The 24,209-nt window shown below is 50.7% G+C and overlaps 1 pseudogene; it reads left to right on the top strand.

Moving 5' to 3' along the window:
- The first annotated feature begins 11,530 nt into the window (after nt 1-11,530).
- On the top strand, nt 11,531-12,484 carry LOC112978579 (annotated as a pseudogene).
- The last annotated feature ends 11,725 nt before the right edge of the window (nt 12,485-24,209 follow it).

Genomic DNA, 24,209 nt, shown 5'->3' with positions numbered 1-24,209 from the left:
TTTTGACATGTTGGGACTTTTTTCTCTGGCATAGTKAACAAGGAAATGGTCTTGCCATGACAGAGCACTTGGAGGTACTCTTTCAAGCAACAGTGCCACAGTCATTACCTTTCGAAATAGGCAAATAAGGAAAACTTCCAAAGACAAAGTATTTCTTCAGAAAABAATTGGCCTCTTACAACAAGTTCTCCCAGATGCGTATACAACAGTGAGTGATGTTTCAAGGGCTCAGAGCTTATTTTTTGTCCTGAAAACTAAGAAAATCACAAYATTGCTTTTGGACCCTGAGAATCATCGCCTGATGCTCAAGCACTTTCCTGCAAGTTGGCAGGAAATATGTGAAGGGTCATAGTTGAGAATCAGCTTGCAAAGTTGAAGTGGTTTTATGCAAATAACTCTGCAAGACCCTTTGGTATTATGTTCCTCACCTTTCCACATGCTCCTCTCTTCCTTAAGGGAGCCATTTCTAGCCAGACAGTTCAGGTGTCCATCTCAGCTGAGCACATTTTGCAATGTGTCACTAGGTTGGTTGAGGCCTGCAGTTTCTGAAATTCTTGCCAGGATCTCCAGCCAGGATGCTAACTAAACCCCCACTTTCAGCTGATCAGATACAACTAAACTCACCATCATCATCCAAGCCATGTGCCTGCTGCTGGTGTATGAGCTGCTAAGGCAGGAGTGACCTTGCATGCACATGCCCCAGCCATRAGCCTGCTGCTAGCCTATCAGAGGCTGAGTCAGAAGTGACCTCCCAAGCAAAAACACAAACCTTGTCCATCAGAGAAGAGGAAAGGCCATCAGCAGCCACATGGGTTTGGTAGATGACTGTTAGGTCACCTCTATCTGAGCAGCTGATAAGCCAGCACTTGGCTAATGCTTGGGGCAATTGTTTGTGAGGTYGCTTCTGCCTGAGGACCTGATAGGCCTCCAAGTGGCCCAGGGCTAGGACGTTGATTGTGAACTCATTTAGAACTCAGTAGCTGATGGGCCAGAAATAGTTACATGTCTTGGATGGTGACAGTGAGATCACTTCTATCTCAGCCTCTGATAGGCGAGCAGTAGGCGCATGGCTCAGGTGATGATTGTGAGGTCATTGCTGCATGAATACCTGACTGGATGGATGCCAAAAACATGCTGAGGTGATTTCCATAAGGGCAGGGGAAAGACCAGCAGCAGGCCCATTGGCTTGGCAGGTGATTATGAGGTTAGTTGTGTCTGATTGGTTGATAGGCCACCAGGAAGCTGATGGCTGGGGACATTTTTATGAGATTAATTATTTCTCAGAAGCTCATAGGAGAGTAGGCAGCCCATGACCATAAAGGTGAAAGTGAGGTCAGTTCTGTCTCTGCAGTTGATGGACCAGGAGCAGGCACATGGGTGGGAAAGTGGCTGTGGGGTGACTTCTATGGCTGAAGCTGATAGGCCAGCACTTGACTCCTGTCTGGGGTAAGAGGTTGTGAGGTCCTGTCTGCCTGAGTACCTGACAGGCCACCAACAGGCACAGGGCTAGGATGTGGGTTTTGTGGTCACTCCTGTCCCTGGTGAGTGCTACTTGCTCTGTACAGAGTGAGGAGTGGCATAGACAGCCCTGGGCTGTGGATGGTTTTGGGCCACTGGACTCTGTGCGAGACACGGAAATATATTTTTTTTAATGGTGCAGGCCTGATAATACCAGAGATATTCAGAAAATGTCAATAAAAAATGAAACAAGAAAGAAATTAAAAAATAATCTAAAGCGAAGAAATGTTTTGTTACACTTTCCAGCTTTTAAATTTTTTGTGTTCTTATTGTCTTTCTTTGCTTTGTTGTCTTTTTTTTACATCCTGGTCTTTTTTTTTTTTCCTTGAAAAGGAAAGCGATTTCCAGAATTGGGGTGGGATGCAATCATTGGGTCACTGACGGCTTGTGCCATTGTAGGTTCCCTGGTCCCCTCTGCCCAGCCTCCATCTGCAGCTCCGAGGGGCTCTGGTCTCCYGCAGGTCYSCYGTGAGAGCTGCCAGGCCCAGGCCGGTATCTCAGGTACACCAGAGGGCCTTTCCAAGTGCCACTGGATGCTTGTGGTTAGAACAGAGCTCTGACTGAAAATGTGAAGAAGAGTTTTCAACATTTAAAAACTATGAACACACTTTCACAAGCTAAAATGACTGACTAATTTTAAAATCCACTTTTCCATGATAAAATAGAGGAAATGTTCAGGCAGGGTATGAATCTCAGGAGAAGAAATACTAATCTGCCCCTGAATTTGTGTTACCACTGCTCTGTCTATTATGCTGTGGATATAGTCTCAGTAATTTCTCACATATTTTCACGTCTTGATTAAATTGATCATTTCTAAAGTCATCTTTGCATCAGATTATTTGGACATATGCACTTTCCATTTCTTTCCAGTTTTCTTCCTCCTCTTACTCTTTATCCATCAGATACCTCTCAGCTCTCTAGTTGCTTCTCTGAGCTTCAGGGAGTCTGAAGCCTTCCTCACCTTTCAGGAGTCGTACTGTGTCTTTAGTCAACTCCTTCTGTTTCTATCTAGCCTTTCCTATCTATCTGTCAAAAGCATTGCAAGGAGGGTTATTCCTTGTGGAAAGTGGCCCTCACTGGAGGCAGCTTGGACTTAACATACAGTTGAGGAGTGTATTTGACTTCTTATTAAACTGTATCATATTTTATTCTTGCTTGTTTGCAATTAAGAAAAATTCTCCTGTGTCTGCAGCTAGTTGCCTAAGGAAAGCAGGTGGGAACTGGTGCATAGGAGCTGTAACATTCAGCTACAGACTCAAGTGGAAAAAGGTTAGATTTAAGAGTCATGTAAGTCCCCAGTGGCTGATGAGAGAAATGGCAGGGTTGGGGAGGTGAGGAGGAAAGTTGTCCATAAAGGTCTCATACTGAAAATACTGCTTTTTCTACATGTCTGGACTTCATTAGGAGACACTCTGGATCAGTATGAATTGGAGAATGTGGCTATCACTTATTTTGTAAGCCAAAAAATAAAGCTTAAAAAGGAGAAATCCTTTCTTTTTCAGGTGCTCATTGAAATCTTGCTCTTGTAAATACACTCCTGAATCCTCTCCAATTAGCCACTGAAGAACTGAAGAAAATTATGAAGAGTGACATGCCTTGTTAGGGCTTTCTGCATTTTAATGGCCTCTCRAGTGTATTTGGTGCTGAGTCCATGAACCTCAAATACTGAGAGGACATTGAACAAGCCTCTCAAGAAGTTAAAATCAGAAGTAAATTCCAAAGTTTCTTGGAGTTTTAATGGGTCCCATTGAGGGTTGTTACCCAAGAAGGCTCCCCAGGGGCTGATGAGAGCAGAAAGTTGGAGGCCCTGACTGCAGGTAGGCAAAGGAAATGTGCAGGTGGCTCTGATGCCAAGCCTTGACATGTTTTATCAAACAGAATGGCCAGGCACTGAGACCCAGCCGCTGGTTAGGGTGATCCTTTCCCTCATGCTTTGCTCAAGGCTGTTCCTGGGGGCAGTGTGAGGGTGGGGGTGTGCAATGCTGAGTGCAGGACGATACAGCACCTCCTGAGTCCCCAGGGACGAGAAGGCAGCGAGGTCACAGTGCTTTAAGGAAACACCTTCTTGAGGGCCTCAGTGGCAGGGACAACAGCCATAGCCAAGAGGTAAAAGACCTCAGTTTTGTTGGCAGCTTTCAGCCTTGGCAGTGCCCATGGCTGTCTCCACCACAGGCTGTCCTATGCTGTCCCACACCTGTGTCTGTTTCCCTGCAGACACCTAACTTGCTTTGCCACCTTGTTCTCACCTATGGATCTCCCTACCCCTACTCATGTCTCTCTGTCCTCCCTTGGTTTTGCTTGAAACAAAGCCAGGGGCTGATCACAGACTCCCTCTGGGTGACCTGTAGCACCACAGCACCACCCTTCAAGTGACATTCCCTTTTCCTAATGTTACATCTGAACCCCACAAGCTGCTGTTTGTGGCTTTTTTCCCTTCTCATGCTGTTTCCCACTACCAAGAAAATCTCCATCATCTCTGAAAGCACCCTTCAAACAGTCACAAGCTACTACCTCCACTTCAGCAGGCTAAAGAAGCCCAGGTTCCCCAGCATCTCCTCATGGACATGGTTATTCCTCCCTACTCACAGGACTTGACACTTCTCTTATAAATCTTCATGAGGTGTCTGTTGTCCAAATCACCCAAGTTTCTCAAGGTCGTTCAGGACTGAAGTTCCTCTGTGTCAAAAAACAACAAAAAACAACAAAAAAACACAAGACATCACCAATGGGGAAAGGGTAAGCAGGTGAGGGCTGGTTTTATGAGAGAGCATCAGGATGTTAAAAGACACAAACTTAGAAGGGGGGGGGAAAAAAAAAAGGAAATTAAAAGTGAAGCAAAGGATTGATCAAGACCGTTTGGGGATTCCTGCCAAGAAGCCCTGCATCTGAACCATTCTGACTGGAGGAGGAGAATCAAGCTGACCTACTTCCACTGTCATGGGGAACCCATGTTCTCTCCCTGACATCAACAAGCTAAGACCCAGAGGGGGGAAGAATCACAGACTTCATCAGGGCGGAATGGACCTCAAGAGGTCTCTAGCCCAATCTCCGTGCTCACAGCAGGGTCAGCTCTGGGGTCAGCCATTTTGCTTGGGGCTTGATCCAGTCTGGTCTTGGAAACCTCCAAGGGAGGAGACTGCACAGCCTCTCCGGGCAACCATTTCCAATGCTTGACCATTCTCTTAGTGGAAAAGCTTTTCCTTATCTCCTGCATGAAGCTCTCTTCTTTMAACTCATGCCCATTGTCACTCATCCTCCTACCACACACCATGGTGAAGATCCTGGCTCCATCTTCTTGGTGATCTCCTTGTAGCCTTTGGAAGGCTGTTATGAAGTTCCTCCAAAGCCATCTGTTCTGCAGGTTGAACAAGCCCCGTATCTTCACAAAGTTCTTCAGCTCCCCAACTATCTTGAAGGCCTTCTGCCAAACTCGCTCCCAGTTACCAACCTCTTTCTTTTTCTGGGGGCCCAAACTGGATGCAGTGCTCTATACATGGTCTGATGAATACTGACTAGAGGGGATCATCATTTCCCTCCACCTCCTGGCTGTGCTCCTGATCACACAGCTCACAGTGCTTTTTGGCCTTCTTTGCTGCCAGGGAATGATTCTGGCTCATATCTGGCCGTCTGGCCTTCTGTCCACCAAGACCCTCAGGTCCTTTTCTGCAGAGCTGCTCCCCAGGCTCTCAGGCCCCAGCTTGTAACACTGTGGGGTGTTGGTCTATCCCCAGTGCAAGACCTGGCATTTGTCCTTGCTGAATTTAGTGAGGTTTCTGAAGCTCATTCCTCCTGCCTGCCTAGGTCCCTCTGAATGGTAGTCCTCAAGCATATGACTGGTCTCTCCCTTCCGTTTTGGGGCAATCTACAAGCACGATGAGTGTTGCTTCCTTCATGTCACTAAGCAAGATGATAAACTGGAAAGGTTTCTGGAGAGATCAGTGGTGCTCCACTTATCTCTGGCTGCCAGGAAGAGCACTACTCATTCACTACTGCCCTCTGAGCCTGACTATCCAAGCAGCTTTTTACTCATCCAGTTGTCTTTCCGTCTAGACAGTAATGTTCTAACTTGCATACAAGAATATTGTTGAGGACGGTGTCAAACACCTTGCTAAAGTCTAGGTAAAAGTCATTTACTCTTCTCCAGCCACAAATACAGTTATTTAATCATAGAAGTCAATCGTGTTGCTGAAGCACAATTTACCCTGGGTAAATTCATGCTGCCTGTTCTCTATCATCTTCTTCTCCTTTATGTGCCCAGAAATGTGATCTGAGAGGATTCACTACATGAGACACTCCTCACCAAAGTGAGGCTAAACTGCCTGCAGCTACCCAGGTAGTCCTGCTGGCCTTTCTTGAAGATGGATGTAACATTTGCCTTTTTCCAGTCATTGGGACTTCGCCCAGTCTCCACAACCTTTCAAAGATGATAGYGAGTAGCCTTGCTATGACAGCAGCCAGCTCTCACAGCATCCTCATACACAGCCCATCTAACCCCATTAACTTGCATAGTTTGAGTTCTCACAAGTAATCCGTCACTAACGTCATCCACTGTTGGTTGTTTTTCTCCTCAGGAATTCTGAAGTAAGGCACAACAGCCTGGGAGACCTTTTTGGTGAAAATGGAAGCTAACAAGGCATTGATTCCTTCAGACCTATCTGCATCTGCTGTTACTAGAGTTCCTGCCCCGTTCAGCAGGCAGCCCACCTTTTCCTTTTTATTCTTACTGAAGCAGTAGCAGCTCATCCTCATGCCCTTGACATCCCCTGCAAGTGTCAGTCCTAGGGGAGCTTTGTCTTCCCTAACACCATGCCTACCTTGCCAGACAATATTTCTGAATTCCTCTTTTGCAGTCTCTCTCCTCCCCCTTTCCATATGCTGCCCTATTGTCCTGGAGCTCAGGTGTGAGTTCCCTGTTTAGCCAACCTGGTCCCCTGACATGTCTACTGGTTTTCCTGAGTATCATGATGGACTATTCTTGTGCTTGGTGGCTGCTGTCCTTAAAGACCTGCCGACTTTCCTGAGCTCCTGTGCTCTTCAGAGAGCTGCCTCCCATGGGATCCCACACCAGGCCCCTGAAGAGGCTGAAGTCTGTTCCTCTGAGGGCCAGAGTCTGTACTCTGCTTCTGTCCTTCCTCACTCCCTTCAGGATCTAGGAATCCACTTTTTCATGGTCACTGTAGGAGGGGCTGACACTGACTAGCCCATGCCTGATCATTTCCTCCTCATTTGCAATTTCCACCTCCAGGAAAGCATCACCCTTATTGGCCCATCTGGTGGCTATGCTGAGAAGTTGCCCCTGGCATCTTCCAAAAACCTCCTGGACTCCTTGTGCTCTGCTCTTTGTCCTTCCAGTGAATGTCAGGGAGATTAAGGTCTCCCCATAAGAACCAGAGCCTGTGATGCACAGACTTCCTCAAGCTGCTTAAATTGCATCCACCTCTTCACCCACATCGGATAGTCTGTAGCTCCCATCACAATGTTATCCTTACTCTCATGCTTACCCACAGGCTCTCACGCAGCTCCTTGTCCATCCCAGGGAAGAGCTCCATACATCTGAGCTGCCCCTTCACACAAAGGGCATCCCCCCTCCTCGTCTTCCCTGACAGTTTCTCCTGAAGAGCTTGTACTGTGCTGTCACAGCCCTCCAGTCGTGTGAGTGATCCCACCACATCTCAGGTATTCCAACAATGTTTCAGTCCTGTGACAACTTGTGCATCTCCGTCTGCTAGTGTCTGTGCCCCAGGCTGCATTTGCTTGCATATATTTGGGTTGCAGAGCCTCAGCTGTGGCACAGAGCAYAGAYTGCTCATGGTGAACCATGTTACCAAGAGTCAAGGACACTGTATGTGCAATRGCCCACTTCAGTGCAGGGACATGCTGGCATAGACAGCAGGTGTCAATGCAATGGTGAAAGGAGGTTCCCACTAAGGGAGCAAACCCTGCAGTACCTGAGGCCAGAGGAAAACAGAGCTGGGCTATGCAGAAATGGCAGGAGAGGGCTTTGCTGCCTGAGCTGACTTTGTAGCACCACAGGGCCTGTGACAGAGGTCAACTGATCTCCAGGGAGGACAAGGTGCCACTGAAGAAGTCCCTGGGCCTGGACATCCTGTGATCCAGCCACTCTGTGGAGATCATTAGCACTGTCCCTGTTCATATCATCTGGGATGAGAAGAGGTTCAGAGATGGGAGAGCTTGAAGGGTTTCAGARTGCAGAAACTACAGTGGAGGCCTTGGTGTGATGTGTCTCCCATTTATGCTACTGCTTGAATGTAGACAGGATGGACTTTGCCTAGAGGCAGTGGTGGAATTCAGTTATTTGGGCACAGGTAGGACACCTGAGAGGGCTTGGGAACGTTCCCAGCAATGACCCCAAAAGGATATGGCTTTCCTGTAGGTCCCATGCTGTATCTGCTAGAGACCTGTGGTTGTGCTGGACACCCCAGGCATCTGACATGGCCCTGCCTATGGCCGATTTTTATATCATTAAATCAAGGGTCTACACTGAATTACATTAACTGCTTGCAATGTAGAGATGTGCATGAGTCTCAGCTTCCTAGTGAGTGGAGGTCTAGGAGCAGTAGTAGGCATCTAGGGTCATTTCAGATTGCCAAGGAAATTCCCCACCAGGCCCCCACCACATGCTCTAGAAGGATGCAGGGCTCCTAGTTGTTCCATCAGAGCAAGCAGACACTGGCACATGCCTCGCACCACCTCTGTYTCTTCAAATGTCACCTGGTGTTTTTGTGGGGGCAATTGACTCCCACCCTCCTTCTCCATTGATTACAGTGGGAGCTTAGACAAGGAGCTTGCATGCAGACATCTCTGTTGAGCACACTTCAGCTTTGGCAAGGGGAATCCCACCTCCTGTGAGTTTGTGGAGTTCACAGGAGGGAGGTGAATCCTACTCTACCCCAGGGGCTTCTAAACTGGCATAACATGCCCAGATTGACTCATCTGAACTAACACCTGAATCCTGGGTAAATGAACTCCCTTCTTGTCCCTGTCCAGGTGTCCTGCCTTGTTAAGGGATGGGAATTGAGGCTTCCAGAGTCGGACATTTCCACCTGTTGCAGATAAGCATCCTCCGATGAGACAAATTGCAATGCTGGAATCAGTAGAGAGAGGCCATCAGTGATTATTTTAGTCCACCTCAGTGAACATTTCGCAGGAGGAGGGAGTACAAAGAACAAATAAAGTCACACCTTCATCTGGGCCACTGTTCCTGATTGAGGCCAGTCTACTGGGACAGAGGGAGCTCATGGCAACCTGGCAGCACTGCCAAGGGACAGCTCTGTCCAGGAGCAGCTCCTCTGCAAAGAGCAGCAGGGCTCTGCACACTGCCTGCTCTTGCTGACATAAGATGACAGAAGACAGACATTAAAGGCAGTCTGGAGTGGGAGGACAGAGGAGAGCTCACTGGAGGAGAAATCTTCACAGCCCTTGACACGGTAAGTCTCTGGCCGCAGGGCAATACTACTGAGGTTTCTGGAGGAGTCTTCTAAACCCATCCCATCCCATGACTGCTAGTTTTTTAGGATGTCTTTCCTGGCTTCTCGAGTGCAGAGGAGGAGGAGGAGATGCTTCAGAGCAGGGATTCCCTGACACACCATCAGAGGGACAGTGCAGCCTGCCGCCTTCTCCTAGTGACAACGCAGGGGAGTGAAGCTGGCATGTGCACCCAGGTCTGCCCAGGACTGTAATTCAGATCAGTGTCCCTGCGCCCCAGGATGCTGTGTGCCTGGGGCAGTGACGCTGCCGCCTGTGAGGGTCAGCACTCAGGCTGCCCAGGGAACTCCCCACAATGCTGTGGGGAGGATTGACCCTGTCAGGGCAAGTTCATTCCCCCATTGAGAGGGTTCTTCCTGGGTCAGGGCTGCTCACAGCTCCAGCTCATACACAGGACATTCCAGAGGGGACTTTTCAAGAGGAAGGTGAAGGCAGGGATTTCCAGAAAGATAAGCCAATTTCCTGAGATGGTACTTTAATTTTCCTGCCACCTGGCAAGGGGAAAATGAAAATGGAGCTGTCAGGTTTGGACAAAGGACTGAGACTCATTAACAGTTTCAATGAGCAGTCAATGGGTCTGCCAGGAACTTCTGAAAGTCCCTGCACTCATCCCTTAGCCTATAGACAGCACCAACCTCCCCTTTGCTGGCCTCATCAGGGTTTATCTGCCCTGCTCCTTAGCACCTGCAAAAATGGGAATGCCCCTGGACAGTGCCCTGCTGCTGGGAGGTTTCTGCAGGGAGAACTGAGCACACTGGAGAAGCTGTGGACATTGCAGGGACTGACCATGACTTGCCCACATCCATCCTCCCATGATGTTTCTATAAGCAGTTTCCTCTCATTCACTGCCCAGCTCAGCTGCCTGGAGCTATCCCTGCTGGGAGCTGTTTCTCTGMCCCAACATCTTTTCCCACTTGGTGCTTACAGACCCCGTCCCACCCTTTGTGTGCTCAGCTCTGCCCTAAAGAAACCTCCTACAGGCAGGGCACTGTCCAGGGGCATGTCTGTGCTTGCAGGTCCTAAGGAGCAGGTCAGACAAATCCTGATGAGGCCAGAGAAGGTGATCTTGGTGCTATCTGAAGGCTGAGGTGGAGATGAAGGGACTTGCTGTGGTTTCTCTCAGCCTTTTTGATCTTTCAAAATGATGGGGGTGTTCAAATTCAGTCAAGACACTGACCCTGCGTGTCCTGCATGGTGTTATCTTCATAGCAGTGAGCAACCCAATCCCCTTTGAACCCGTGAGGCTCCTGGCAATGCATTTCATCAGGTTGGGTAATCAGCTGACTCTTCTTTAAGTAGAGTTCATCTTTAGGCCCCTTGACTGTTTCTCTGGGGTGTCCTGCCAACTTGGAAGCTGCCCTCCAGAAGAGCACAGCTTCCCTGTAGCATTCCTGTGATATGTGAGTCTGGTCATGTGAGTCAGAAACCTCATCACACTCTTCATCACTCCCTCCATCTCTGGGCTGAGAGAGAAGAATTTGGAAATCTTCACTGCAAAACTGAACTCCTCTGCTCTCAGCTCGGTCTGGTTACTTTCTTAGAGGAACTTGCGAGTGTGATTGTCCTTTAGCTGAGGGAGGTGCAAGTGCAGGACAGAGAGGGGAAAAACTTATTGACAGATCAGATCCCGTGACTCTGCATAAAGTCACAGAGACCTTTATTTCCTCTTGGCATACACAAGTGCTCATGCTGAGAGCTATTGAAATGCCAAAGATTTCTACCTCWTCAAAGAATGCTCCTGCAGTGAGATGGAGGCCAAATAAAAATAAATAGCCAAATAAAAGCCAAAGAAATATATAAACTAACTCCATCACTGAAGATCATTTTCTGGAGAAAATGAGTTTCAAAATGTTGAACAGCCCTTTCACATAAGGAGTGGATGTAATCTACTCCAGGATGCGCACGTCAGAGCTAGCCACTTCCCATTCCCACTGCAGTGCCTGAAGGAAGGGTGCGAACGGTATATTGACATGAAGACAGGGTCTATCTCATTGGAACAGAGATGCCTAGAAAGTGTGAGGTCACCCTCTGCCTTCACTTGACTGCTTCTCTCCCTTGTTAGAGTGGGAAATGGTGTGACTGGTTCAGAAACAGACACCTCTGTTCAAGAGGGCAAGGCTGGGGGAGATGAATCCCTCACAAGGGTCTTCTCTTTCAAAGACAGCTAGTATGACTGTCGTATTCATCTTTCAAAATGGTAAATAGAGAATATTCTCACTGGGTTACTGGACCAAGTCCCCTCCACTCAGTTCAGGGCACCCATCCCCAGGTATTCCTCCAAATACCTGGCACTGTTTGACACCTCCATTTACATCCCCAGCAGAGCAGAACTGACTCCTCTGGAGACCACGGACGGGGGCCTCTGCTCAGTGTGGCACACACAGCCAGCACAAACAGAGCACAAGCAAGGGAGCTGAAAGAAGGTAAATGACAGAGGAAATGTGGGGGGGTACTATGAGAAATGGAATGGATTTTGCTCTGGGAAGTCTGCTCTAACTTTTTACTGTCTTTTCCTCCTTGGATAGACCCCCATGCTCAGGGGGAGCAAATGTTCAACAGCAGCTCCCTCACTGAGTTCCTCCTCTTGGCATTTGCAGACACACGGGAGATGCAGCTCTTGCACTTCTCACTCTTCCTGGGCATCTACTTGGCTGCCCTCCTGGCCAACGGCCTCATCATCACAGCCATAGCCTGTGACCACCGCCTCCACACTCCCATGTACTTCTTCCTCCTCAATCTCTCCCTCCTTGACCTTGTCTCCATCTCCACCACTGTCCCCAAATCCATGGCCAATTCCCTGTGGGACACAAGGGCCATTTCCTACTCAGGATGTGCTGCCCAGGTCTTTCTGTCTCTCTTCCTGTTGTCTGCAGAGTGTTCTCTTCTCACAGTCGTGGCCTACGACCGCTTTGTTGCCATCTGCAGACCCCTGCACTACGGGACACTCCTGGGCAGCAGAGCTTGTGTCAAAATGGCAGCAGCTGCCTGAGGCAGTGGTTTTCTCAATGCTCTCCTGCATACTGGAAACACATTTTCAATACCACTCTGCCAAGGCAATGCTGTGGAGCAGTTCTTTTGTGAAATTCCCCAGATCCTCAAGCTCTCCTGCTCAGACTCCTACCTCAGGGAAGTTGGGGTTCTTGTGGTTAGTGTTTGTTTATCTTTGGGGTGTTTCATTTTCATTGTGCTGTCTTATGTGCAGATCTTCACTGTTGTGCTGAGGATCCCCTCTGAGCAGGGACGACACAAAGCCTTTTTCATGTGCCTGCCTCACCTGGCTGTGGTCTCCCTGTTTGTCAGCACAGGCATGTTTGCCTACCTGAAGCCCCCCTCCATCTCCTCCCCAGCTCTGGATCTGGTGGTGGCTGTCCTGTACGTGGTGGTGCCTCCAACAGTGAACCCTCTCATCTACAGCATGAGGAACAAAGAACTCAAGGACGCACTGAATAAACTGATTTAGTTGCTACTATTTTAGCAGCAATAAGCTGCCCATCTCTATTCACAAGCGATTTCCAATCTATCTCAGGCAACTCTTGTACTTTGGGAATTCCATCTGTGACACTCATGTTTGTACACAACTGCTTGAATTCATCTCCAGAGGCACAAAGCCCATCTGTCTGACACAGAGGCCTTCTGTACACCTGCCTACCACTACATCAGAGCTGGCCTCCCAAGTAGCATCTCTGTAATAAAAGGGAATTTCCTCAGTACAGTGCCTGAAGGTTGGGCTCTTCTTCCAAAGCAGGAGCCAAGATTGCACTGAGGGAGTTGTAACCCTGTCGTGGGGGTGAGGGGGGAGGAAGGTTATTGGTTATTAGTAGGTTATTATTATCTCTGGGTTTATTGCAAACAGACTTATTGAAGATGCCTATACAGTGTAGTCATAGCAAGCGAATCTTACTGCACAYTTGTTATTGCCCAAGTCTCAGTTTCTTACCACTCCAACGGTTTCTTGTCAGAGGTTCTCTTAACTCCAGGAGAGCAACCTTGAGAGGCGTCCCAACTCAAGGGGAGATTCACCACTGTGCAGCCTGCTGCCATGCAGGAGAGCTCAATGGTCTCTAGGCTGCAGCGCTATTTATCGGCATGGAGTTTGACTCATGGTCATACAATATTTGGCGTGGGGATATACCTTTTTTGCTGATCTCTTGTTGTATTGGGGAAAATATACCTTTTTGCTGATTTCATGCCCATTTGTGGCCCCACCAGTTGCAACTAGGATCGCCTAGTTCCTCCTGGTCAGCCCTGGGCACTGTCAGTTATTTGTGGTTAGCTGGGGCCTGAGATAAGGTGTGTGTGTGTGKGGGGGGGCAGTAGTTGTGTTCCGCCACAACCCCAAAAGCCCTTTGTTGCTCATGAGTTTTCCATGGGCTAAGGGGGATGCGCTCACAGGGTGATGTATTAGGAAATGAGGGCAGGATTCTGCCCTCACTTGTRGGTGCTGAGTGCCCCTGGAGAGGATAAGTGGTATCTGCTGGGGACTGTCTCACATGTTACAGGGCTGATGACAGATGACCATATTTCTGGAAGAGAATACAGAGCCACCTAGAGAGCACAGGGGATCTCCAGGGACAGCATGTGCCTGGAATGGGCAGTGAGAGGAGGCTCACAAAACCAAGTGGAGTCACCCAGAGAAAAGGGCTAAACCAGAGAATGCACCAAATGCGGGCTCTGTAATCTCAGGAGAGGCAGTGGGGACTCCACAGGCACAGGGAAGAGAGCCCTGAGAGCAGTTCGTGTCACCCAAAATGAAAAACCGTGAGCTGGATTTAATGACACATCTAAACCCATCCTGAGCCATTTGAAATGCCCTGTGATTGCTCCAAGCATCTTCCACTGCCACATACTCTGGGAAGGGGGTTGTCAGGTGCAGTGRTGCTGGTCCAGCTGGGTCTGCTTCCTGCCCTGACCAGCACTGCCAGTGTGGAGTCAGTCCATGRCCCCACAGCCTGCTTGTGCTGCAGAGCAGCACCGCCAGTCCGGGGCCTTGTGGGAAGGATAGAGAAGGGGAGCAGGAATGGCCAGCCAGGCCAGCAGATACACTCACCCGGGGAGCAGGGATTTCTCCAGAGAAAAGCAAAGAAACAATTGTGTGCTTATGGAGAAGAATAAATGAAAGCCTCTTTCTACATGTGTCAACTCAGGGCAGGCTGTTCCATTGCTGGAGCAGCTGATGTTGCTTGAGGAGTCCCAGGGCCAGGACTGTTGTGCCATCCTGGGGAGAGGGTCTGGCGTGGCTGCAGGTAGTCTGCGTTAAGATCTCCTGGACAGGAGAGCAGTGCAGACAGGGAGTGACTGGCCTCCATCTCCCTGTGCCATTGCTGGCCCCCAGCTCTGGGGCTGACAACCTTCTTGGCCTCTGAGGAGCTGCTGTGCCCTTCAGGGGGGCTTGGGCTGTGGTATGAGTGCCCAGAGCTCTGCAGTACCCTGTGGCGGGCACTGCTGTGGGGCCACCCACAGACTGCGCTTCTCTGCTGGGCTGGGCTGGGGAGAGGGCAGGGGAGGTGGGGAGAGCCAGGGAGGGGCTGGGCTGGGCTGGGCTGGAAAGGCCTGGGAGAAGAGCACGCCAGGGCTAAGACTAGTCAGTGTGGGGCACACACCCACGCCCTGAGCAGGGTCAGGCCTCTGGGGAAAGGAATCAAGATGTGAAGAGCCCTCTAAGCCCATRTAGGACCCCACAGTGCACATCTCTGCTTGGAGTTGGCCACCATGGCTGGCCTGTGTGGTTCCAGAGGATCCCAGGAAGAGCATGCTTGGAGGCCAGGCCAAGATTGTGCTAGTTAGGTCAAAGTGGATGCTGAGTGGAGGCCAGAGAACAAATCCCTGAAGAAGGGTGCCTCACATTTTGCTGGGGGCACACATGAGCTCAGTGGGACACCCTTACACTGTAATTCTCCTCAGTGCCRTGTAGAACCATCATACTGCAGAATAATTTTGGCTGGGAGGGGGCTTTAGTCTTTAGTCCTAGCTCCAGGTAAATCAGGTTTCTCATGGTCTTGTCCAGAAAATTTTTGAAAAAAACTCCAAAGATGGAGATCCACCTCCATCGCCTGGGATACTGGTCCAATGTTTGATCCCTTAAGGAGAAAATTTCTCTACACCCTCCAATTTGGTCGCTGTAAAGAGCAATAATGACGCCCCTGAGCCTTCCCTTCTCCAGCCTCAACACACCCAGGTCTCTCAGCATCTCTTTACGCCTGATGAGCTCCAGGTCTCGATCATTGTTTTGGCCTCTCTTCTCACACCCATCTGTCATTGTCTTTCTTGCATGAGGGAGCTGCAACTGGACATAGCACTCCACATGCACTCACAAGTACTGGACAGAGGGGTCTCCACCGCAGGCTGCTCCTCTGCAAAGGGAGGAAACTCTGATGTTCCCAGCATGGAGCTGACGTCAAAGCAGCATTCAGAGCCTGGCCAGCCCTAGCGGCCTCAGCCCTTACCAGCCCAGTTGCAAGGCCCCAAGTGGGGCTGCTCGCCCTGCCCCGCAGCCCCCTGCACTCCCCCTCCTGCCATGCCCTGTGCAGTCCTTGCGCTGGCTGGCTGCACTGGGTTGGAGTAATTCCAGCTCCCTGCAAAGGGGAAGTGGCACAGTGGGAGCAGGCTCAGGGGGTCAGGAGGAGGCTGGTGTCCTGCTTCCTGGCTGGGGCTGGATCTCCACTGTGGGGAGAGATGGGGAGGACCGGGGGCCAGGGAGCTCCTGCCTGCAGAACTGGTCCCCACGGTGCCAGGAGAGGGGCTGGGGGCTGGGAACAAGGCGGGGCAGCAGGCCAGGCAGGGGCAGGGGTGGGCAGGGATGTGGCAGGGACCGCAGGGAGGGGGCGCAGTCAGTGCTGCTGCAGTGCAGTAGCTGTTGCGGTCACCTCCCTTGCAAAAGGTTCTGCACTGCCCCTGGGCAGACACAGGCTGTTCCCCCATCGCGGAATGGGGACACATGAGGAGGGGCTCAGCCTGCCCCGTGATCAGGGCCAGTTCCCCGGGGCTGCAACAGCTTGGCCTAAGGCACCTCCAGCTCCTCGGCCTCTGCTCCGGCACGGCTGGCACAGGGAAAAGAGCTCATAAGGCAGAACGAGCCTGGCTGGGAGAGCGCCAGAGTGAATACAGCAATATGCTGAAACCACAATTCACATCTAAACTGCATTTAGCAGAATATAGCAATTGAAATATACAGTTCAGTCACAGTACAAAYGTGATTCCCATTACCAGTCCCTATAACATGCTCACTATCACGATGCTGGGCATCCCCAGTCACTGGGAATGAATAAGTGGGTTGAAATGTGCTCAAGCCTATTGCTTTCTTCAAAATTCTTATTCACAAGTGAACAATTCTTGTTCACTTTTCATACTCTGTGTTGTGCTGAGCCACATATACACTACTCCCATCCCCCGTGCTGGTCTGGTTAGCTCAGGGAGACATTCACTCTCTCTTGATTAACTCAGGGAAAAAGATTTACACAAACAGTTGATCCACTCAGCTGTGATGTAGTTAGTTGATCCACTCAACTGATACAGATGTTTCTCTAAAACAGGGGCCACCCTCTGGTCCCCTTTGCATTGAGACAAATTCAGCTTTTTTTTTGGAGCAGTTGTGGTCGGTCACTCCCTACATTTTCCCCTGAGCTTCATGGGTGCATCGTCCTTGCCTGTCTCCTCTGAGCCTTCTTCCATTGCAGGGGATCACTGGTCAGTYACATTCCACCCCTTGGCTCAGACCAACATTTAACCAATACTGCTGCTGCACAGTGAACTTAATCCATTTATCGTGTGAATGACCAGCCCTCTTGTCCGTGTTCAGTGAGGGTAAGAACATGTTGCAGTGAGAACACCTGCAGAAGATCTGGCGAGGAGTCAGTGACTGGCAGAGTACATGGTAGCAGGCCCAGCATGTGAGACTACACACTGACCCAGTTCCCATCGGAACCAGGCATGTACATTCTGTTTTGTCTACAATGTCTAGCTGCTTCCCAGGCAGTAGCTACTCAAGATTAGCACAGCTGAGATAAGGGAATAGTTATAGCAGATTTAAGGGGCCTTTATGAACAACGAGTCAAGTCCTGCCGGTGCCTCCAACCTGTATGTCCGACCCATACCTCCAACAGCCTCCCATCGGCGATCCCTCCAAGTGGTTCCTGGGGCTCCCCATGCAGTCTGTAGTGTAAGTACTTTATTAAATCTATCCTGCTTAACCCCTTATGAACCTTGAGTGTCTCTCTCTGCCGGTATCCGATCCTCTCTTGCCCGCCTTGTGGTCACACATGTATACATGGGAAACTGTTAATTTACAATAGTTTGGCATGTGATTTAACTTGAGTTAATATTTTATGCATGTGTACTATTCAATTTTTAAGATAATAGATCAATATCAAGGTTACAAAAAATAATAATACAGTGATCATTAACAGTATGACCACAGGATGYAACATCAATTGCAATACACTGGTAGCTTTTGGTGCAAAAATAACACGTCATTTGTTCAGTCATATGAGAAGTTAACCACTAGGTCTACTTGGTGATTTGGTCAAAAACATATGTCTCATTACCGTGGCAGATGTTGCCTTTCATGTCTGTAGTACCCATTTCACTCTACTGTAAAACCACGTGCAGCTTCCCATCTAGTGTGTTATCACATATAGTTACATTTAGACTAACTTTTGATCTTAGGGTTAGTGTAACTTTATTGCTTCCTAGCAGTCACTGACCTCATGCTATTACAAATGGTATTCCTCCTGCAACTGTAGTTTTAAAGATGGTTTGTAACTGATTGTCGTGGTGAAGGGAGGGAAGAAAGGCCCCTCCTTATCTTGGTAATTTACCTTTGCCTGACAGAGCCCCTTGTTCAAGGACTTTCCCTGAGTCAGTTTCACAAAGCTGTAGATTTTATTAAAGCAACAGATACAACAGGTTCGAAATTGCCATTGATAAATGCACTTGCTGCAACAAATTTTCTTTCTTTGAGCTCAAACTAACAATTAAGCGCTTTCAATAATAATATATTTCCCCAGGGAACGTCTAACGTTGTCGGAGGCACAAATCTTACCAAAGAGGTGTCCCTGTTTGGGGGAAGAAAGAAGGAGGCTTGCTCATCAGCAATCTCCAGTGAATAGTTTGGGGATTCAGTTTTCTTCCCTTCCAAAACTTTAGTGGGTTCTCCTCTCTTTTATTGTTGCTGAAGGTGGGATGTGGAAGCGCAGCAGTCATACTTCATTGGCTAGATTGCCGTTTGCGCGGTTGTTGTGGGGTATGCCCCCCTTATTTACATATCGTTATGCAGCAAAGGGTGTGTTTTTTAATATGGTAATCAGGGATAATGAGGCTAGGAGCACTATAGGTCAACACTTAGTCTGTGATCAGCAAATTTTTCAGTATGCAACCCTTCGTGGTCAGGGCGGACCGTGATAGCTTCATATCGCTCTCTCCTCCACCGTGTAATCTGAACAAACTGTCTGGCCTTCACCAGCTAGTTTGTTACTCATGTTGCAAAAGGGTGGTGTGCTTTGTCTGCCAGGTGCCATTTTTCCTTTGTGCCCCCCCTCCTTTCCTCCYGAATTCTCTCCTGACTCCACACTGATCTTCAATACCTGAGTTGTTCCATGGGCAACGTGAAAAGGCAGAACCTGGTAGAACCTGGTAGAAACAGGTTTCAGGTGTTTGTTCCAGTTATCAGTGTTCCCATGATGAGAAGGTAACTCTACATTTCCCGACAAGAGGAGACACCTAAGTCTGGGGCATAATCCAAGCCTCGCTTCTGGTTAACTACTTCCTTCAGTGTCTACAGCATCCCATGCTCCTTTTCCTTTGTAGAACAGCAGAGTCACCCAGACTAAGCCCTAGCTAGGGTGTTTAACCACAACCTCATCTCCAGGATTTTGATACTGTTTTATTTCTGTTTTAACAGGAATTCATGCAGCTACTGACACAAAACCCTTATCTATGGGACTTCCCATGGGGACTTGTCACTTATTTAGCTGACTTACGACTTCCTGCAAATGGAATCTCCACTTAGAAGTACTCTACAAGAGAAGAGTCACTCGTTTAGCTGTTGTTTCTGTCGTCCATTCCATCCTTCTACTACCCCATCACTTTGAGGTCAATACGGTAGGTGGAAAGTCCACTGAACTCCATTTGAAGAACACCAAGTTTGCACTTCTTTATTCTTCAAATGTGATCCTTTATCAGATTGTATTTCTCTGGGAAAGGGGAAAGCAGCGAGCCACCAGTTCAAACCAGCAATGGTTGCTAGACTTGTTGCAGCTCAGGTGGGGAGCACATTCTCTATACTGTTAATAAGTTTTACTCCTGTAAGGATGTATTTCCAGCCTTCAGGTGTTCACATGAGTCCAGAGGGTGGCCTAAAACAAAAGCCACCCTCTGGCTCCCCTTATGCTGTGATAAATTCAGCTTTCCTTGCAACAGCTGTGGTCAGGCACAACCTATGTTCTTCCCTGAACCTTCTTCCACTGTGGGGATTAACTGGTCGGTCACAATACAATAAGCAAGCAGAGTTAAATTTCTTGGAGTATATTCTAGGATACCAGACTAGAATGCACATAGGTGCYTTTGTCAAAAGAAACACCTATAGCTATGACAAGAGGCTTCTAGGCTTAAGTAAAGTCAAGTATGAAATTCAAAGAACACAAACTCAAGGGTTTGAAAAAAAGGATTGCTTTTATCCTAAATAAAATTCTCAATTTTAATACAGTCATCCCAGAGGAATTTCATTTTGAGTTCACATGAGGATAGCTTTTTTGCTTTTGTAAAACACAGGTAAAATGTTTTAAGTTTTACAACAATTTTTTTAGACAATGGACATGCATCATTTTTCCAATTCTAACCATGCCAGCTGAATAGGCCAACACCCACCTACTTACATTAGTGGAGGGCATAATTTATACACTGTGTAATGTGCTTCAGCCTGAATCAGTCCAGTCTGCTCATCAGCTGTTTGAACTAAGCGAAGTAATTTTGTCTTCAGCCCATTTTGGAGCCCTCCTATTACCCTGCTTGCCAGCAGATCTCCAAAGGGCAATCATCTCTCCAGCACAGAGATGAGAACAGATTGCTGGTGGGATAATACTGCCTGAATCTGGTGGAGCTCTGTGCAGAGCGAGCGGCTATCTGCAACCTCCTTTTCTTCACAGAACATAGCTGCAGTTTCTGTTTTGATGGAGCAGCTCAGGCTAGTGTTCATGGTTAGGTCATGGCAGAGCTGTTATTCAGTGTGGCGTGTTTTCATATTGGATTTGTTGTTTCGTAGGGGCTTGGTAATGGAGATCCTCATGCAATTGAGCATGCATTCAAAGTGTTTGAATGGTATTAGAGATAACTCCCTCCCTGAAGTCTGGGCTCCAGAAATGATCGGTTCCACCTACTCTGAATGTAATTAATACTGCATTTCATAGTTTGGCTATGAAACACAGAAAAAAAGTGAAAATGTCTCTGAACTTGGTCAGTAGGATCTGGGGAAAATTACTTCTTGAATCCAAATCCCCTGGCTCATGTGGCTTGGGCTACGGGTTGGAGCTCGGCTTTCAGGCTTGGGGTTAGGGGAGGCTCTGGGGAGGGTTCGGGCTCTGCTCAGGGTTTCTGGGGAGTGCTGCGGGCACAGGCTCGGTTTGGGTCATGGCTGGGGCTGCAGGCAAGGGCTGAAGAGAAGGGCTGGGTGCGAGCGGGAAAGGGGTCACAGCAGTGGGGGTTCCACAGCTGGGGCGGGGCAGGGTCAGAGCAGGGCTAGAGCCAGGCTGGGGCTGAGCTGGAGTCAGGGCAGCAGGGAGCCTGCCCGGCCCTCAGAGCTGCAGCCCCCTGGCTGCCCAATCAGTTAGCGAGGGGAGGCAGCGAGCCAATGRGTGCCTGGGGGGGGCGGGCTGTGCCCTGAGTGACATGCAGACTGCCCAACGACGCCCCGTGGTGGGGGCTGTCCAGGCTGCCTGGCCCCAGGGCCAGCGTGGCGCAGCATCTGCTGCTTGCTGCCCCCTGTGCCTGGGCCCGGGCTCACCCGGGCTGGGCCTGTGGGTGAGTGGGGTGCGGCGTGGGCATCTGCCCCACGGCAGCGTCAGAAATGGCCTGCTGTGCTCCCCATCCCACTGTGGCGCGACCTGGCTGTCACCCCCATCCCTGGCTGCGGCACAGCCCATCTGCCCCCCCAAACCACCAGCCTTGGCCATGGCCCAGGAGTAGGGTGCTGCCATGGACGAAGTCCTGTTTTGGCAGCTGCCACGTGCCCGAAGGTCTCGCCTGCGTGGAGGGAGACATGGTGAGGACCGTCCTGGTGCCCCACAGAGCCAGCTGCCGGGGGGAGCTGTGGGYGCAAAGGTCAGAGGTTTGGGGGCAGCGCCAGCTCTCGTGTGCTCAGAACTGGGGCTCACCGAGACGGATCGTCTCTTTCTAATGATTCCCGTGGAGCGGTTTGTCCTGAATCTCTGGCTCCAAACCCATCCCTGTATCCCCTCAGCACATCCCTGGGTCATGGCTGTTGTTGTTGTGGGTGTCAGAGATGTTGCTGTTGTGGGTCACAAAGATGACTGACAGGTTGGAACATGTCCCATAGGAGGAGACGCTGCRAGAGCTGGGACTGTTTCGCCTGGAAAACAGACTGCTGGTGAAGATCTTTTCGGGGTGTCTAAATATGTGATGGGAGGGTGTAAGGAAGACGGAGACTGTGGCTCTGAGTGGTTCTCAGTGGTATCCAGTGAGGGGAGGAAAGGCAATGGGCACAAAACGGCAAACCAGGAAATTCCACCTGAATGTAGGAAAACACTTTTTCACTGTGAGGGTGGTTAAACAGTGGAAGAGGTTCCCTGAGAGGTTGTGGAGTCTCGACTCTGTGAGATACTCCAAACCCACCTCACCCAGTCCTGGGCAACCTGCTTTAGGTGCCCCTGCTTGAGCAGGGGGGTTGGACYAGAGGATCTCCAGATGTCCCTGCCAACATTGTCCATTTTGTCATTCTGTGGAAACAACAAAAGTCACACTCAAAACAATCATTCAAAGAAAAAAATAAAGTAGCTGGAGGGTTGCTAGCARCAACTAGATTGGCTCAGTTGCTTTCAGTGTTTGTGGATATGGAGGGGAAAGAAAGAGGGTTTTCAATTCAAAGTCTGTTCTTTTCATATCGTGTTCATTAAGGAAAAAAAACCCCACTAGTCAGGATATCAGGATGGAAGCAGCTGTGATGTTGCTGACTGGAGGTCAAAGCTGCCCTGTCGGTTCCCCAGGCCCTGCTGGCTTGCCTGCTGGTGAGTAGCGGGGCCCCGGGGAAAGAGCTTTTGGGGCCGGGGCAAGGGGAGAGGGTGGGAGAGATGGTGCCTAGGCCAGCGCCGGGCGCCCCGGGAGGAAGCAGGAGCATGTCGGAGGGTGCCTGAGCCTCCCCTGCCTGTCAGGGGCTCCTGCTCCTCCTGGGGGATGGCAGTGCCCAGGCAAAGCCATCGGCTGCCTGCTGCCGGCCGGGGCAGTGCCGACCTCCCTGCCTGCCTGCCTGCCTGCCTGCCTGCAGGGGTGGCTGTAGCTCCTGGGGCAGGCGCGAGCCCATCTCTCTCCTGCCTGGCCTAGGTGGTGGCAGCGGTGGCTCCACACATGGGCGGTGGCCATGGAGCCACGGCCCTGCAGCTGCTGTAGGCGCTCGCCAGCACAATCCATGGAGCCGTGGGGGACAGCTGGGCCATGGAGATCCCCCTGCTGCTGCARCACCTGGCAGGTAAAGTGCTGGCGGGAGGGAGAGGCTGGGGGTGGAGGGGGCAGCAAAATGCCTTCAGCTCCCCAGCCTGGCAGAGGGCAATGGTCCCAAGTTTGCCAGCGCTTGTCAGCCTGGTGGCCTGAGGCTTTGGGGTGTCAGACTCCAGAGGAGACACCCGGGCTCTCCTGTGCTGCTCGCTGGGATAACAGCGAAGGCTTTGCTTCCTTGGGCTTTGCAGGAACAACTGCGAGCTCCCTGGACGTGGCCAAGTGGGAGAGCCTTCTGCTGAAGGTACAGTGTCCCTGTTGGAGGCCCCAGCTGGATGGGACAATCAGGAGGCAGGAAAAATGGTGGGAGGAACCTGGGGGCTCCCTGTTCGGGCACCGAGCAGCATGGGCACTTCCCGAGCCCCCGGCACCTGCCCCAGCCATGGGTGCTGCCCGCTCAGAGGAGCCGCTCTCGGCACGTGGGGCACGGCTGAGCACGAAGTCAGCCGAAGGCTGGGGCAGAGGCCTCTGGTGCAGCCCCATGCCGTGGCATCACCTGCTTCTGGCATGTGCTGAGCCCAGGGGACTCAAGTAGCGCATTAGGGGAAGAGCGAGAGGCAGGTTGTGAGAGGGGCGGGTGGGGAGACGGACTGTCGCGAGGGGGAGCTCTGGCCCGACAGTCTCCAGGGCCACTTGGATGTGCAAAAGGCCCTGGCCAAGGGCAGGGGAGCATTTGCTTCATCTCCTGCTTCATTCTAGTTCCTGCGAACATTGCTGGAGGTCATCCAGAGCGAGGCCTGGACTGTGGGCCTGAGCCGGGAGCTGAGCTGGCAGCTGGGCAGCTCTCCCTTCCTGTCCTGGGAGAAGGTTTGTTCCCTGTGTGGCGTCGCTGCCGCTCACATGCCCTGAGGGCTGTGGCGGCAGAACTGCAGGAGGCTCGGGCCAGGGTGAGGGCTGACAGCAGCGCTCTGCCCCATGGGCTGGTTTCCCTGCTGCCTGCTCTCTTTCCCCAAGAAGGTGCTCGTGCTCCCCTCCATGCTGAGCTGGCGGCAGGGCTGGGCTGGCCGCCGGCTGCTGTTGGGGCTGGTGCCATGGATGCCTTGGCAGGCCCCGGCATGGTGGGGTCTGCCATGGCCTGGCCCTCTTCTGCCAGGCTGGGCTGTTACCACAGCTGGGGCTCAACCTCTTCTCTTGCAGCGGTTCCTGTACAAGGCTCTCGGCATGGCCCTGGCAGCTTGTGGGTGTCTCCGCCACGTGCAAGAGCAGACCCTGAAACATCTGAAAGCAGCCAGCTTCCTAGAGCTGTGGGAGGCACAGGTGAGGTTTYCTCATGTCGCCCTGCTTTCCCGAGTGTCCCCTGCATGTCCCTGGGCAGAGGGGCCCTGCATGCCCTGCTCCAGCCCTTGTTGGTGTTCTGTTCACGTCCGTTTCCCTGGGGAAAGGTCCTGCCTGACTGGTGGAGCTGTGACGTTGGAAGAACAAGAAAATTGGAAGAAATGGGAGGCACAGAAAGAAGAAACAGGTATCTG

Source organism: Apteryx rowi, unplaced genomic scaffold, assembly GCF_003343035.1.
Source record: "Apteryx rowi isolate R43461 unplaced genomic scaffold, aptRow1 scaffold_1226, whole genome shotgun sequence".
Lineage (NCBI taxonomy): Eukaryota > Metazoa > Chordata > Aves > Apterygiformes > Apterygidae > Apteryx > Apteryx rowi.
Note: the sequence above shows the minus strand (reverse complement) of the source record. Positions and strands in the feature narration are given on the sequence as shown.